The sequence below is a fragment of the Rhipicephalus microplus genome, chromosome 1 (assembly GCF_043290135.1).
Source record: "Rhipicephalus microplus isolate Deutch F79 chromosome 1, USDA_Rmic, whole genome shotgun sequence".
NCBI classification, from domain to species: domain Eukaryota; kingdom Metazoa; phylum Arthropoda; class Arachnida; order Ixodida; family Ixodidae; genus Rhipicephalus; species Rhipicephalus microplus.
In genome coordinates this window covers 223593886-223608005 of record NC_134700.1, presented here as the reverse complement: position 1 = coordinate 223608005, position 14120 = coordinate 223593886, and the positions used below count along the sequence as shown (strand labels likewise).

Here is a 14120-nt window from a genome sequence, read left to right as displayed (position 1 = left end):
GGTGGCCCTGGACACTACTACATAAATCTACTTCAGAGCGTGACACCTAACAACAATCGACGTTAACCCGAAGTTCTATCGAAGCAGTATATACGTAATGTTTATAAAATTTGGTAGGCAGCAATGCAACTACTATTGACGTTTCACTAAGAGTAGCTTTCATTTGAAATGTAGTTCTGAGACGTGGCGTAGCTCTGTGGTAGAATGCTTGACTGCCACGATGAATGCTTGGGTTCAATTACTGCTGAGACCCTGAAATTTATTATTAGCATTCGTCGAGGGGTCAACGCTGCCTATCTCAGGTTTTTCTTAATACTGACATTTATTCTATACCTTCGTTGGGTCGACGCTACTGATTTCGGGTATTGCTTAACATTCACGCGTTGAGATTGCCAATGTGTGTCCTCGTCGTTCCTGGGTAAATAATAAGTGTTAATCACCTGCGGCCCATATCCGCATACCAGCTGCACATACCAGAACATGGGTATGTGCCACTGTCTGGCGGGAAGTGTTTGACGACGTACGCGATGGAATTGTAACATTATTCATGTCTTGACCAGCGCGTCGTATTCGTAAAATCATCTTACCCTCGCAGGCTAATTTTAGTTCACGACAAGTTAAGGGGGTCACCACGAAAGCACCCAAACGCAAGTGGCTAGATAGATAGATAGATAGATAGATAGATAGATAGATAGATAGATAGATAGATAGATAGATAGATAGATAGATAGATAGATAGATAGATAGATAGATAGATAGATAGATAGATAGATAGATAGATAGATAGATAGATAGATAGATAGATAGATAGATAGATAGATAGATAGATAGATAGATAGATAGATAGATAGATAGATACGCTCAAAGTCGCTGAAGTTCGCTATGAAATGCTTCGCATTTAAAATATATGTATGGTGAAGTCGGCAGGCGTATGTCCATGCATGCATGCACTCGCATGAAAGAGAGAGTATTTTTAACGCAGGTCATGTAGCCCGTAAATGGTAGCTCACTGTGATGCGCATAATAAACGATTCTTTGTAAATAAAAATGCATGAAGCAGTGAATGCGTTATTCTTGCGAATGAATTTCGGGTGCATACACATGAAAAGTAAAAGCAAGAAACAGCGTTGGGATTAGTATAACAATAATCGGTATAACACGAAAGTGAACCGTGTCTTCACAGCAGTAGGGCATGGATGCATCAGAGCTCGCGCAACGCCTTTTTTGCTTGGTGGCCATGGCAATGTTTTACGTGGATGCACCCACGTGTACGCCCCCCCGCGGTGGTATAGTGGCTAAGGTACTTGGCTGTTGACCCGCAGGTCGCTGGATCGAATCCCGGCTGCGGTGGCTGCATTTTTGATGGAGGCGGAAATGTTGTAGGCCCGTGTGGTCAGATTTGGGTGCACGTTAAAGAACCCCAGGTGGTCGAAATTTCTGGAGCCCTCCACTACGGCGTCTCTCATAATCACATGGTGGTTTCGGGACGTTAAACCCCACATATCTATCTATCTGCACCCATGTTGACGTTTAGTGGCACATTACCCATCCCGATGGCGTTTGTATGCATGTGGTTTGTCTGTATTTACGCGTGCTTGTATAAGTGTATATGTATGTACGGAATTGATTGAGCGCATCACGTCATGACGCCGGCGTTGCCACGCCAGGCGCCGGTCTTGCCATATACTCGCAGGCGCACGCCGCGTTGTGTTGCTTTGACGCACGCGCGTTTCAGCGTGTCCGGCGTCCCCTGTCACGAAAAGAGGGAGAGGCAGTGTTGTCTCGGTAACGCATCGGTGCGAAATGCAGCGTGTCGCATTTTGCGCCGGTTGCTGTCGGGCCGCGCCGACGGACGCTGGTCGCACCTGGCGTCAGATTATAGAGTGCTCGCGTTTTGCTAACGTAGCGTTGCTGTGCCCAGCGTGCACGCGCCTCAACGCTACATTGGCGTATATTGGGCCCTTCATGATGCGCTCGTGGCCGTTTTGCTAGCTCCACATATACCAAATTTGGTGTTACGTGACGTCATTGGATGACGAAATATATGACTGGAGCAAACGTGATAGTCCTGACACGCGTGTCATGTAAGAACATCACAACATACCACGCTCATAGCGTGCTCGCAGCCGTTTCGCTAGCTCCGCATATACTAAATTTGGTATCACGTGACGTGAATAGATGACGAAGGTAAACGACACATACAAACATGATAATCATGACACAGAAGTCATGTACGGCATCATTTACTTCCACCTCGTAACGTTGTGCTGGTTTTAAAGTGACATATCAACATTTCTAATTCGTGCTTCGCATATAATAGATTACCACTGTACGTGGGATCTGCCAATTTTTTATCCCGGGTATAGCACAGTTCATTTGCGAGCCTTGCACATCGTCCTTTAATGCGTACGTACCTTGGGAGTCATAATGCAAACACCAAAACTGGGTATCTTCGTATAGTATTTTTTTTAGATTAAAGTATGTTTTGAAAGGCCATAACAACTGCGTTTCAGGAGAAAAAGTAGTGCCTATGGCACTTTTTATGCAAACCTGTACCTGTTGCTCAAAAGGAAGAAACGTATAAGAACTTAGCGCAATGATCGCTTACATATTTCTCGTTCATCGCCCTTCTTATTGCTCCAAAGGCGCACATGCACACACAGCTACACAAGCACACACATACAAATAATAAATTGAATAACTGCATTTTTTGATTAATAATAGCTTTAAAAGTAAAAAAAAAGGACGGGAAACCACGCAAATAATCTCATAGAGCATTGTAGAAGCCTTTGAATGTATGTATCTTATACTCATCGAAATACCAATGCTCTGCTTCTACTAGTTTTCTTTCCTTCTTCCATTTCTCTGTTGTTTTTTTTTTTTTGCTCAGCAGATTCTTTTTGAAGAAGGCTCGACGAATGTCCGCTCACGTTGCCACTATTCCGGTATATAGTCATATACGCAATAGGTGCGAAAGCGCGCCTCGCTTCATCTGCCGCTGCGTTTTCGTGCGTGCTTGTTAGTGTACGTGAGGGTGTTTCAGTGAATCTGCCTATATGTGTTTCTGTATGTGCCTGGGGGCCTCTCTCTCTCTCTCTCTCTCTGAGCCAGTTCGCTTTGCAGAGGTCTCCTATCACAAACTAAGTTCTCCCACACCCGTTCGAGCCCCTCCGGGCGTCGTTGGAACTGCACAGTCCACTCTGGAATGTTAGACGCACAATTCCCTCTTTTGGACGGTTTATCTCATGGCCAGCTGCCGCCGTTGTGAATGCCTGACGGTTCGCGGTCTGCCTTCTTAGTTATCCTTGAACCGTTTCACCAGATGCGATGGATGGCTGCCTCATTTCACACCCAGTAAAGCATTTCTTTGGGCAAGATTTCGAATGCTGTATAGCTGCATTGCACGTGGACAGTTGAGGAAGTACGAGTTTTCGTACATACGTGCTTCGGGTGTTTTGCGCGAAATGATCCCTCGCCCTGACTCTTTACTTCATACTCTAATGATGTAAACATTCGTACAGCTGTGTGCTGACCAATAATATTATTAATAATAATTTATAATAATAATAATAATAATAAGAAGAAGAAGAAGAAGAAGATGATGAAGAAGAAGAAGGAGAAGAATAAGAAGTTCGTGGATATGCTGTGATTTTTCTCACTTCGTGCCGGACACCTATGGTACTTTTCTTGACGTCTCTTTCGAGAAAGGGTAAAACAAAGTCTGGAGCAGCAAACGTGGGCCATTATCCTCCCTCTCTTAATAGATCCCAGCCTCCTCGCACTCCTTTTGTTGTGAAACTGCACTCTACGAATTGCATTAAGGCCACCCCACGGGTCCATCTTTTATTACTTTTGTTCTCTCTCTTTTGTTCTCTCGTTTTTCTCTTTAGGCGTATCTATTTGATTTCGGTGTATGCGCATTAGTATAGTTACGCTACAAGGGGTACTTCATGTATACATGGATGTCTGTTAAAACCTCACAGAAACACCCTTTATTCCTGTATCCCTTCGCGACATGACGCTACAACGGCGTTCCGACATAGTGACGTGTGCAAAAGGTCAAGTTTTGACAGTTTTGAACATGAAAACACAAAGCCCTTCTCAGTAGGTCTTTCGCGACCACAATCCGGGAGAGTGTGTTGCGAGCTTAGCTGACGCTGTGAAAATAAGAATATAAATAACAAACAAACAAGTCCCTAGACGGTAAAGAGTGCTTAACAGTGCAAACGACAGGAGGTGATAAAGGAGACGAGACAGAGCACTGATGAGTGTCGTTTGCGCTGTTAAGCACTCTTTATAACGTTATACCAACACGCCCAATCCTATTGTCCTTAAACGAATTCACTTGTCAAGCTAAATTCAAACCTCACTATAACAAAATTGCGTCTTACTAGAAAATAAGGTCGTTATATATGAGAACTCGTCATAAAGGTATATTCCTAACACTGTATTTATTGCAAGAACATTTTCATTTGCTTCGTTATAACATGTATTTTGTTATATATGAGTTCGCTATATGTAGGCTTTTGTGTAATTGGTCTTCCGTCATACGTACATGCAGGCAAATAATGGTGGATATCTTTTGTTTTAACTTTGGTAACAGAGTATCCATTTTGTGCAACGTCAGCTGGACCACTATATACTATTTTTTATGCGCTGATTACTGGCTAGCTAGCCTTAACGGCTTACATAAAGCTCCTACTCATAAGGCCGGATAATCCTTTTAAAGACTGTAGGGCCTCTACATAATGGAACTCTAAGAGGGTATTCTTCCGCTCACAGGGAAGCCGTGCAGGTGGTTTAAAAATACCTTTTTATTTCCACGTTTCTGTAATTTTTCTGAAGGGACGCTTGTTCACTTAGAGCAATATGCTTTCATTTTCGCTGTGGTTGAAGCAGTTGTTGATGCGTATAGATAAGCCGCTCACAAAATCAACATAGGCTGTGGGCAAGGTTTCTTCTCGAATACCAAGTGATTCATGGTTCCTTGAAACGCAAAAAAAAACCACCATTGAATAATGGGGTGAAGGGGGGCTTTTGTGTCTGATGATTACGATACATCCAGGGAAAGACACATTAGGTGCAGTCTTATGGGATCTCTCTTTGGCATTGTCTGATGACATCTTTTGTTGGGAGCCTGCTATTCTTTCGCCACTCTATTCTGGCATTGATTTCCGAGCAACAAACCGCTCTCCGTGGGAACGTGCCTTTGACAGCCACAAAATAGCCTCTTTCGTTGTTTCCTTTGTCTGCAAGTTATTAGAGGCTTCGTGCATTCATCGCGTATTGATATCGAATTTCGCTCTTACTACCGCTTTTTCTCTTATAAATCCCGTTTATAAAAACTCCTGACACTACGTGTTTGAGTAATGCAGTCTTCCTGGGGCTTTTTGTTTACTCTCAAACATCGCACTCCCAATTCCTGACTACGTAGCTAAATTGGAATTTGTCTTGCGCGCGCGCGCGTGCGTGTGTGTGTGTGTGTGTGTGTGTGTGTGTGTGTGTGTGTGTGTGTGTGTGTGTGTGTGTGTGTGTGTGAGTGTGTGTGTTAGTGTGTGTGTGTGTGTGTCTGTGTGTGTATATATGTGTGTGTGTTGTGTGTGCGTGTGTGTGTGTTGTGTGTGTGTTGTGTGTGTGCGCATGTGTGTGTGTATGTGTGTGTGTGTGTGAGTGTGTGTGTGTGTGAGTGTGTGTGTTGTGTGTGCGTGTGTGTATGTGTGTTGTGTGTGCGTGTGTGTATGTGTGTGTGTCTGTGTGTGTGTGTGTGCGTGAGAGAGAGTGTGTGTGTGTCTGTGTGTATATGTGTGTGTGTGTGTGTGTGTTGTGTGTGTGCGTGTGTGTGTGTATGTATGTGTGTGAGTATGTGTGTGTGAGTGTGTGTGTGTGTGTGTCTGTGTGTATATATATATGTGTGTGTGTGTGTGTTGTGTGTGTGTGTGTTGTGTGTGCGTGTGTGTGTGTTGTGTGTGTGTTGTGTGTGTGTGCGTGTGAGTGTGTTGTGTGTGTGTGTGAGTGTGTGTGTGTGTGAGTGTGTGTGTGTGTCTGTATATATATATATATATATATATATATGTGTGTGTGTGTGTGTTGTATGTGTGTGTGTTGTGTGTGTGGTGTTTGTGTGTGTGTGTGTGTGTGTGTGTGTGTGTGCGTGCAGGCCATTGTGCGTATTGTGCGTGCGGGGGTGCGTTCATGCTTGCACGTGTGTATGTAGGCGCCTGCGCCTGTGGTGTGTGTGTGTTGGGGGGGGGGGGGAGGGGAGGTTTGAGAACAGCTTCGGCTTAATATTCACCTCAAGTTTGAGAAAGCCTGAAACCGACGCAATAAAGCCGAGATGTCATGGATTCTCCCCGCTTCATAGTGGATAGGATTCAGTATTATGGTACTAGGAAACAACCAATATGGCATTAGAAGTCATTGTGGGGCATAGCCGGCCGCGTGGACAGTATAAAATCAAGCAGCGCTCACGTGCATCCAACCCGGCCTACTGGTGTGTTGGTAGCGGAACGTATGTAAAATTTATTAAAATCATAAAGTTCGTGTGTATAATGATAGCCACAGTGAATTTAGCTTAAAGTGAGATAATTACTGATAGTTAGTGCCAGCTAATTTTTGAACGTTAGACGTAGACACAGTCTGCAGATTAAAATTGCCGCACCGTATTAACTTCGCCTTCCTGTCGTCTTAGGTCAATGTATGGGGTAATCACACCCCTCCCTGTCTATTTTTCTCTCAATATCCTCACTACACGTCGGTTTTAAGGCTTTCATATAGGCGTTTGTAAGGCTGTAAATTTAGCCGTCATAAGTCTGAAAACATCGCTACGACTCATTAAACTTCGAGGCTTGAAATATGGAAATGTAGAATGAAATGTGGGAAAAAAACTTTATTGATGTCAATCGTGGCCTGAACTAGCCTGTAAAGGGCTGCTCGCACGTTGAGAAAGATCGGCCTCCACGCCACGTTGTAGGTGAGTTGGACGGCCCGTAGTTATGTTTTCATATTTAAAGCCAGTGTATATAATAATGCGTATCCTCAAGTGAATAGCTTAACCACCAGCTGCCACAAATTATTCAAGGTGTGTGTTTTTCTTTCTTTTTCTTGTTTCGTGCTCTCGTCTGAACTATTTCTGGAGTTTAGCGCATAGAGGCCGAACGAATTTCGAATCGCGGTGTAAGGTGGAGGGAGACTATTGGCAGGAGGAGAGATGACAGCCATCTACGCCTGATATAGAGTGACGTTTAGCTCGAACATTACTTCAACGGCCTTCTCAGAAATCCCCACTTAATCGCTATAATGAGCGTGGCTCATTGCGTGCATGTCCGTGCTGAGAAGCACGTTCCGAGATGGCGTGCGCTATTCTGCTCGGTGATTGATTGATATGTGAAGTTTAACGTCTCAAAACCACTATATGATATGAGAGACGCCGTAGTCGAGGGCTCCGGAAATTTAGACCACCTGGGGTTCTTTAACGTGCACCCAAATGTGAGCACACGGGCCTACAACATTTCCGCCTCCATCGGAAATGCAGCCGCCGCAGCCGCGATTCTGCTCGGTGCCAGGCTTCTGGCGTCTGCAGGTTATTGAGTACAAAAGCAAGTTATCTACGCTTTTCGCAAACGTGACGGCATCCAAAATGTGTTTCAATTCGTCATAAGCAGGCAAGCTGTTTAGAATCTGCCATTTAGTGGTTGGACAGATTTTACTTCGATCATCATTATTCGCATGGCATTTATCACGGCTGTTCTCGTCGCCTGTAAGAAGATACCGCTGACTGTGTCACTTAACTGCTTTTCTAATCATTCCCGGGACCACACTTTTGTATTACCGTGAACCCAAGCCTCGCTTGTATGAACGTTGGTTTAACAATTGTTTTAGAATAACAATATTTAGGGAAATCCTCTGTGGTTTTTTGATGCATTTCATGCAGGAATCTTTCAGGTAAATGAGCTTTCAAATAGTGATAAGAGCAGCTACATGGGCCACTTGGTATTGCATCTTGAGTTAACGGGCTTTTAACCGTACAGTGGGGGACTGGACATACACAAGCACAAAGCACAGTGTATGATTTCGAGGAAAACGTCTGAAAATAAAATAGTTGTTAGTCTGCCTACGGTCCAATATAGGTTAACCCAAGATCTAAATAGTGAACACTTCAGTTGAACAAGCTTTCGGTTGACCTGGCATCATTTTTAGATCAGATAAATAAGTTTTGTGCTCTTCGCACTGCGCTGGCGTAGCAAATGAATCCTGGTTTCGAATTGCCAATTCATCACAAAATTTCTTGTGCAAGCGGCACCACCGAGGCAAAGCGGCCATGCGGGAAACGAAAACGAATCCCGTGTGCTTCAGTATATATGCCGAAGTATCCGATCTGGACATTCGTTCCAGTGTTTATGGTGGTATAAGCGATAATGATTGTGATGCTGTTCTGTTCTTGATTTCTTGAACAGATCGAAAAAGCTGTTGTCGCGAGGAAGTGGGTGAATGCAAGTAATTAAAAAAAATATAGCCATCGCGAGAAAGCGCTATCAATACTACAGCAGCAGTCAGCTGTACTTCTCTGAACGATGGCTTTATCGCCATTCACAAGTCCACTTAGAGACTTTCCTTCGTCGCAAAAGCATACTTTGTAACTGTCACTTTCTATTCCCTGCCATCTATGCCAGCACGCTCCGTATTGACGCTGTGGAGGTGTTATAAGTGACGTCGGAAAGCGTGCGTCAGCGCTCCCTTCGCATCCGTCCGCCTGTGGTCCTTTGCGGCTGCATATTATACGTAGGCTTCCCATGGCCCCGACGCACAGCGGGAGCCCTCATTAATACCCATTACCCATGATACCCCGCTGAGTCCGCTGCTGTCACAGTGAACCACAAAAAAATGTGGCAACGCTCTCCGTGCTCATAGTTTTTTTTTGTTTGCTCCCCTTCATAACAACGCTCGGAGCTCTTTAAGGGGCCTAGCTGTAGTATGCTGTCGACGTTAGTTGGTGTAGCGCATGCAAAACGACATTTCACACAGCTAGCTGTAGCATAAAAAGCGCCCACTCGCGCCAAAGAAAAGGCTTCTTCTTCTTCGAGCGCCTTAATCATGATAGTAAGTGTGGATTTTACTACTATTGACTATAGGGAAACACGACGACACAAACCAAGTATAAAATTGAAAGAGGAAACAAGAGTGAAATTTAAAAGGAGAGAGAGAATAAAAATAAAATGTAAGTCAGAAATAAATAGAAATGAGGAGAAAAAAGAGAAAAATAATTGGAAAAGTGAAGAAGAAAGAAAGAAGAGGAAAGAAGAAGAAAATAACAGCCAAATAAAAAAGTATAATAAGATGTTGGCTGGTTGGCTGACCCTTAATAGACCGGCGCTACCCATCATGGGGGATCGGCCATGAAACGGCTGGTGCCCTGTTATATAAATTGTTTTGTTTATAATATGATTTTTTTCAGTGAGAGTTGTGCAACTCAAATCGAAAAGCGTGATTGTTTTTTGTTCCTTCATATGTATTCTTCGCTCAGAAACGAACCCGCACTTTCGTGCCTCGCAACGCAAGTTAGGACTATATAGTAAGTGATGATTTGTCTCGTATAATCTCGTTTATTTGTCACGGTATGGCAGCGTCAGTTGCTCAATGTGCCGAAATTAATTCTGGGGAAGTGTGTAGCATGGAAGAAGCTACATCAAAGGGAAAAGATAATATTCAGGAGTTTGCACCAGAAAGCTACGAAGAAAATCCACTCGTAACTTTTTTCGGAAAAGCAGCTGCGCAGATTAGAGAGGTTAAATTATTTTTTTTCAGTGCCTCGAAAATTGATTGGATGGGCCTGAACCCCGACCAGGTTTTGCCCAAGCTTGGGTAACCTATGGTGGCTTTCTCGGCTCGCTAGATTATCCAGAGTTGGTGCTTCAGGTCCTCGTCGAGCAACGCTGACTTCCAGCGTGCACCGAGGCTGTCGCTGCTTAGGGATGAATCAATGTTAATTTTTATTATGCCTGCTCACCCTCATAGTATGCATTCTAACATGGCTCCAGAGTCGCAATGTCTTCCCTTATCTTTCGTGTATTAATCTGGGCTTAATACGTGATTGATAGCTGGGCTCTATATCATCGGGTTTGTAACTGCCACCATTGAACAGACTGTTTCTTGGTCAATTTCGGCTGAGGTGGGGGGGGGGGGGGTAATATACGCCTTTTCAAACTACGGTGTGCTCTTATTTCGTGAAATGTGCGCATTCTGTATTTTCATTTCCACTCGTCGGTATTCCTTGAGGAAGGCTAGCTGGTGCTCTGTCTACAAGCCATCAAGCCATGACATGCGCTGCCTCATTGCTGTCCTCTGATAGTGTGTGAGTGCGTCTCCGAGTGACATAGCCACTTTTTTTTATTTTAAGTAAGGTTTTAGAATCCGTGGTGCCTCTGGGGAGATTCTGCCATTAGTAAAGTTTCGTGTCACCATCTGTGAGTCATTAAGTTTTACGTCCCTTTGTAATTGTACAGTAGCCAAAGTGATAGCTATTTTCTCTGCTGTTTCTACGTATAGCGGTCGGATGGCATTTGAAATTCCTCTTAATCTGAGATTTGAACCCAGCAGCAATTTGTTCAAGGGCTGATCACTTGCCCATTTTAGATAGCCAGGAGACAAAATTGTTGCGAATTTTGTAGAATGACACTGTAGTTCTCAAAGTGTTGGTGCTGGAAGACCTGAATAACCTATTTGACAAAGTCAGGCATACAGTCGATTTCACCCCCTATGCGTTGACAGTGACAAACCATGACTGTCTCCAACCAGGAAAAAAAGGCGAGGCCCCAATAATCGCTGCTTTTACGTATTGTTTTAGTGAGAAGCTTAGTTGTTTGGTTGTCTGGGGCCATTCAAACTAGTGTACAGTTATTACGTGTAGGTCGAAAACTCAAGGGCACAAGGGCAACAGTGTGTGCAACTTCTTTCCTCGCTTCGCATTCCATTGCACTTTTTTTATCAAGCACGTGATTTATTGTGTTCAAAATTATCTAAGTTTTAAAAAAAAGGAGGAGGACTGGTTGCAGACAAAAGAAAACGCCTCAGCACTTTGAAGAACGCCTCACAATGAAGCACGAACTTTTTTATAAATAATAGAAAACCAAACAAATCTCTGACATTTAGAATCACATTCATAATAATTCGGCTAGAGTGTGAACAAGAGTTATGCTAGATCTTGGTGAACTTTATAGCGTCAAACTCGTATTTATATTTTTAGCCACAGTAAAAATATTCGTAAAACAATAAAATACCACTCGGTCAATTTGTATAAGTTAATATTGTTTATTATTTACTCCGATTCGTTTTGGTTTTTTCTTAATATCACGCCTTCAGTGCTTGTTGGAATCAACCCTACTTCCTATTTTAGTCCTGACACTTCTATTCTTTTTCTCATGCGACGTAAAGTTGATAGGCGAGAAGCAGATCAACCGCGATGTTCTGAAAAAATAAAAAAATACGCAGAGCTTACAGCAACAAATATTATGATAATATTAGCTGGGTTGTGGCTTCTGACCATCAATTATTTTCTGTTAACAGCTTTCCAACCAAGCCTTACAGCAGATATTCAATATTATATTCATAAGTTAAAATTCTTTCTGGTTTTTGGTATCAAGACTACGAAATTTGGTGTGTCACTTTCCAACCATCTTTTGTCTATCTTCTCGTTTTTTTTTTCGTTGAAAAGCCAATGCGAGAACGCTTGTGTGTTTTTAGGCGGATAAGAATGAGCCAAATTCATTCCGCGAACAGTGGTCTCAACTGGAGCCCCATTACAACGTTGCTTTCGTTTCTGACTCAACGCTGATTCGACTCACTCATCAAACAGTTATCAGCTCTTCAACTAAGCTATTAGTTTTATTTTTATCATCTTTTTCCTAATAAAAGTTTTGCCTACTCCCCAAATCAAACCAACGCTTGCGTTTCTGTGTAATCAGCCAAAGCAGTTCATGCGCTGAAAGCCAGCAGAACAATGTAGAAAACGCCAGCTGGAATTGAGAAGCCATTACCAGCCGCAGAGTGGCTGTTTTTCTTTTTCGTGTGCTTCGCTTTTGTTTACTTTTTATGGTTACGCGTATGTAGCGTTTGCTTGACTTAACACAGTTATCTCCGGCCCCCTTTCAACGCTTCTTTACTTCTCGAAGTATTCACTTCAGAATAGAACAGGCTTTATGCTGCAGTCAGCTCCATCCATGAATGTTGGATTTTCGCTAATCTTCCTACTCTTCGCTTTTTTTACTTCACTGATAAAATTTATACTAGTAGTTTCTCTAATTTTGGTCATGTTAAATTTTGATAACGTTAAACCATCACCAGCTACCACTGTCAGGAGCTCCACTGACTGGAGCAAATTTAGCTGTCAACAAGTTTTAGTTCGTCGCTTCATAGTTGTTCTATTTTGAAAAGCGGGGAGATGGCAGTGCTGACAAATATAAAGTCACAAAAAAGTAAATATCGTTAATTAAATCGATTCTTAGGCTCTGAGTCTGTCTTTATAGCGCGTTTAAGATGAAAACTATACAACTTTCAACGGACCTAGTTCAATATTACAAAAAAAAACAGAAACTCAGACTTCCACAATTACTTGAAAAGTTCAAGGCATCAATGTGTGAACGTGAAATAGGCGCGTATTTATGCGGACAATGAGGCGAAAAAGGGTACGCTACTAGGCATCTACTACACTGAACAAAACAATATTTCTGGTAGCAGTAACTCTCTGACTACTGTCTAGCTTCAGTTGTTAGAATAGAGAAAAAAATTGCAAGGGCGTCTCTGGTGGCAAACTGTTGAAAACGTTTGATCTGCACCACCATGCAAACCTGCCAAAAGTACGTGTGTATTTATTTCAATTTACCTTTATGGTGCTACGCGTGCATGGATTTGTGCTACTTGTGCATGTGCATGAATTTGTAATTATATTTAGTGCCACTTCATAATGCCTCGCTCAGTAAAAAAACACCACCTTCCACCCACATGCTTCGCATAACACCGATTCGCAAAGTACGTGGAATTCGCCGAAATATTTTCGTTGTTGTTGTTCATCACAAGCTTTGGTGTCGAAGCTAGCCATTTTGTGTATTTTGAAGTCATAACAAGTGATACTGTATCAGATTTGCATGATATGAACAACAAAATAAATCAACAAAACGAGTAGAAGTGATCAATACGCACACGCGCAAAGGTCTATGTCACGCTTCAATAAAGCATAACTTCGCTGAAAATAGACTAATGTATATTTAGCGGAGTCGTTTATTCACCCACTCAATACACAAAGTTTTGATAAACCGTCATCAATACATCAGAATAACTAAGTTACTGTCCTTAAGAAAATCCCGTGGAGTGTTCGAGATATATCCTGCTTTAGAGGAGCGTGCATTAGACAAGTCTACAGCGCGCTGGTGTACCGCGGTTTGTTGTAGAGTATGATCAGATTAATAACCGAAAAGAGGGTGAAGATGACAGGGTAGTAGTGCACAAAAGCGCCTCGCACCATTTTCTCCAGCTTATTGTAGAACGGCGATTATCAGTAAAAAAAAAAGCGCGTTGTGCACTCTCGGTGCCCGATAGCTTCGATGACAAACTACCCTATACAAGAAATGAATAAGGTGTCTCAGGAAACAACAAAAAAACAAAGCTTATAGGCTCAAGTTGTAAGGAACAAATGTAATTAAAAAAACAAGCAAGCAGTGTTAAGGCGTGGCTCAGGGTAGAGGGATCCAGAAGTGTTTCAGAGATAACAAGCGTGGACAGGCCACAAGTTTACACTTTAGACGACGTGGTATAAGCGTTCCATCACCACCACTACATATTCTGCCTCTTGGTCACATTGCGAGCCAGCGCTGTACTTTGTCTTTTCTTTCCCGTACCTGTTTTCGTCACGCTAATATTCGTTTAAGATTGTCACTTTTTATTTGTGTAAACTGGGAGCGCCCATAAATTTACGTGACACTAAGTGCGGCCTTCTTATTGCCTTCGAGCACCTTAAATAGAAGAAAAATTCAAGCAGAAATTTTGAGAGTGTGATGCTGGGAGATGAAAAACGGAGGTTAAAGGAAAGAATGTAGAAACGGCACCCTATTCTGATGGTGAGATTAAGGGGG

The 14120-nt window shown here is 42.8% G+C and overlaps 1 long non-coding RNA gene across 1 annotated transcript in view; it reads left to right on the top strand.

Moving 5' to 3' along the window:
• Window positions 1-12766: 12766 nt before the first annotated feature.
• Window positions 12767-14120, top strand: part of LOC142769295 (uncharacterized) — a 69541-nt gene continuing 68187 nt past the window's right edge. The window contains exon 1 of the long non-coding RNA XR_012885754.1: window positions 12767-12848. This is a non-coding gene — a long non-coding RNA (uncharacterized LOC142769295). The remainder of the gene's footprint in view (window positions 12849-14120) is intronic.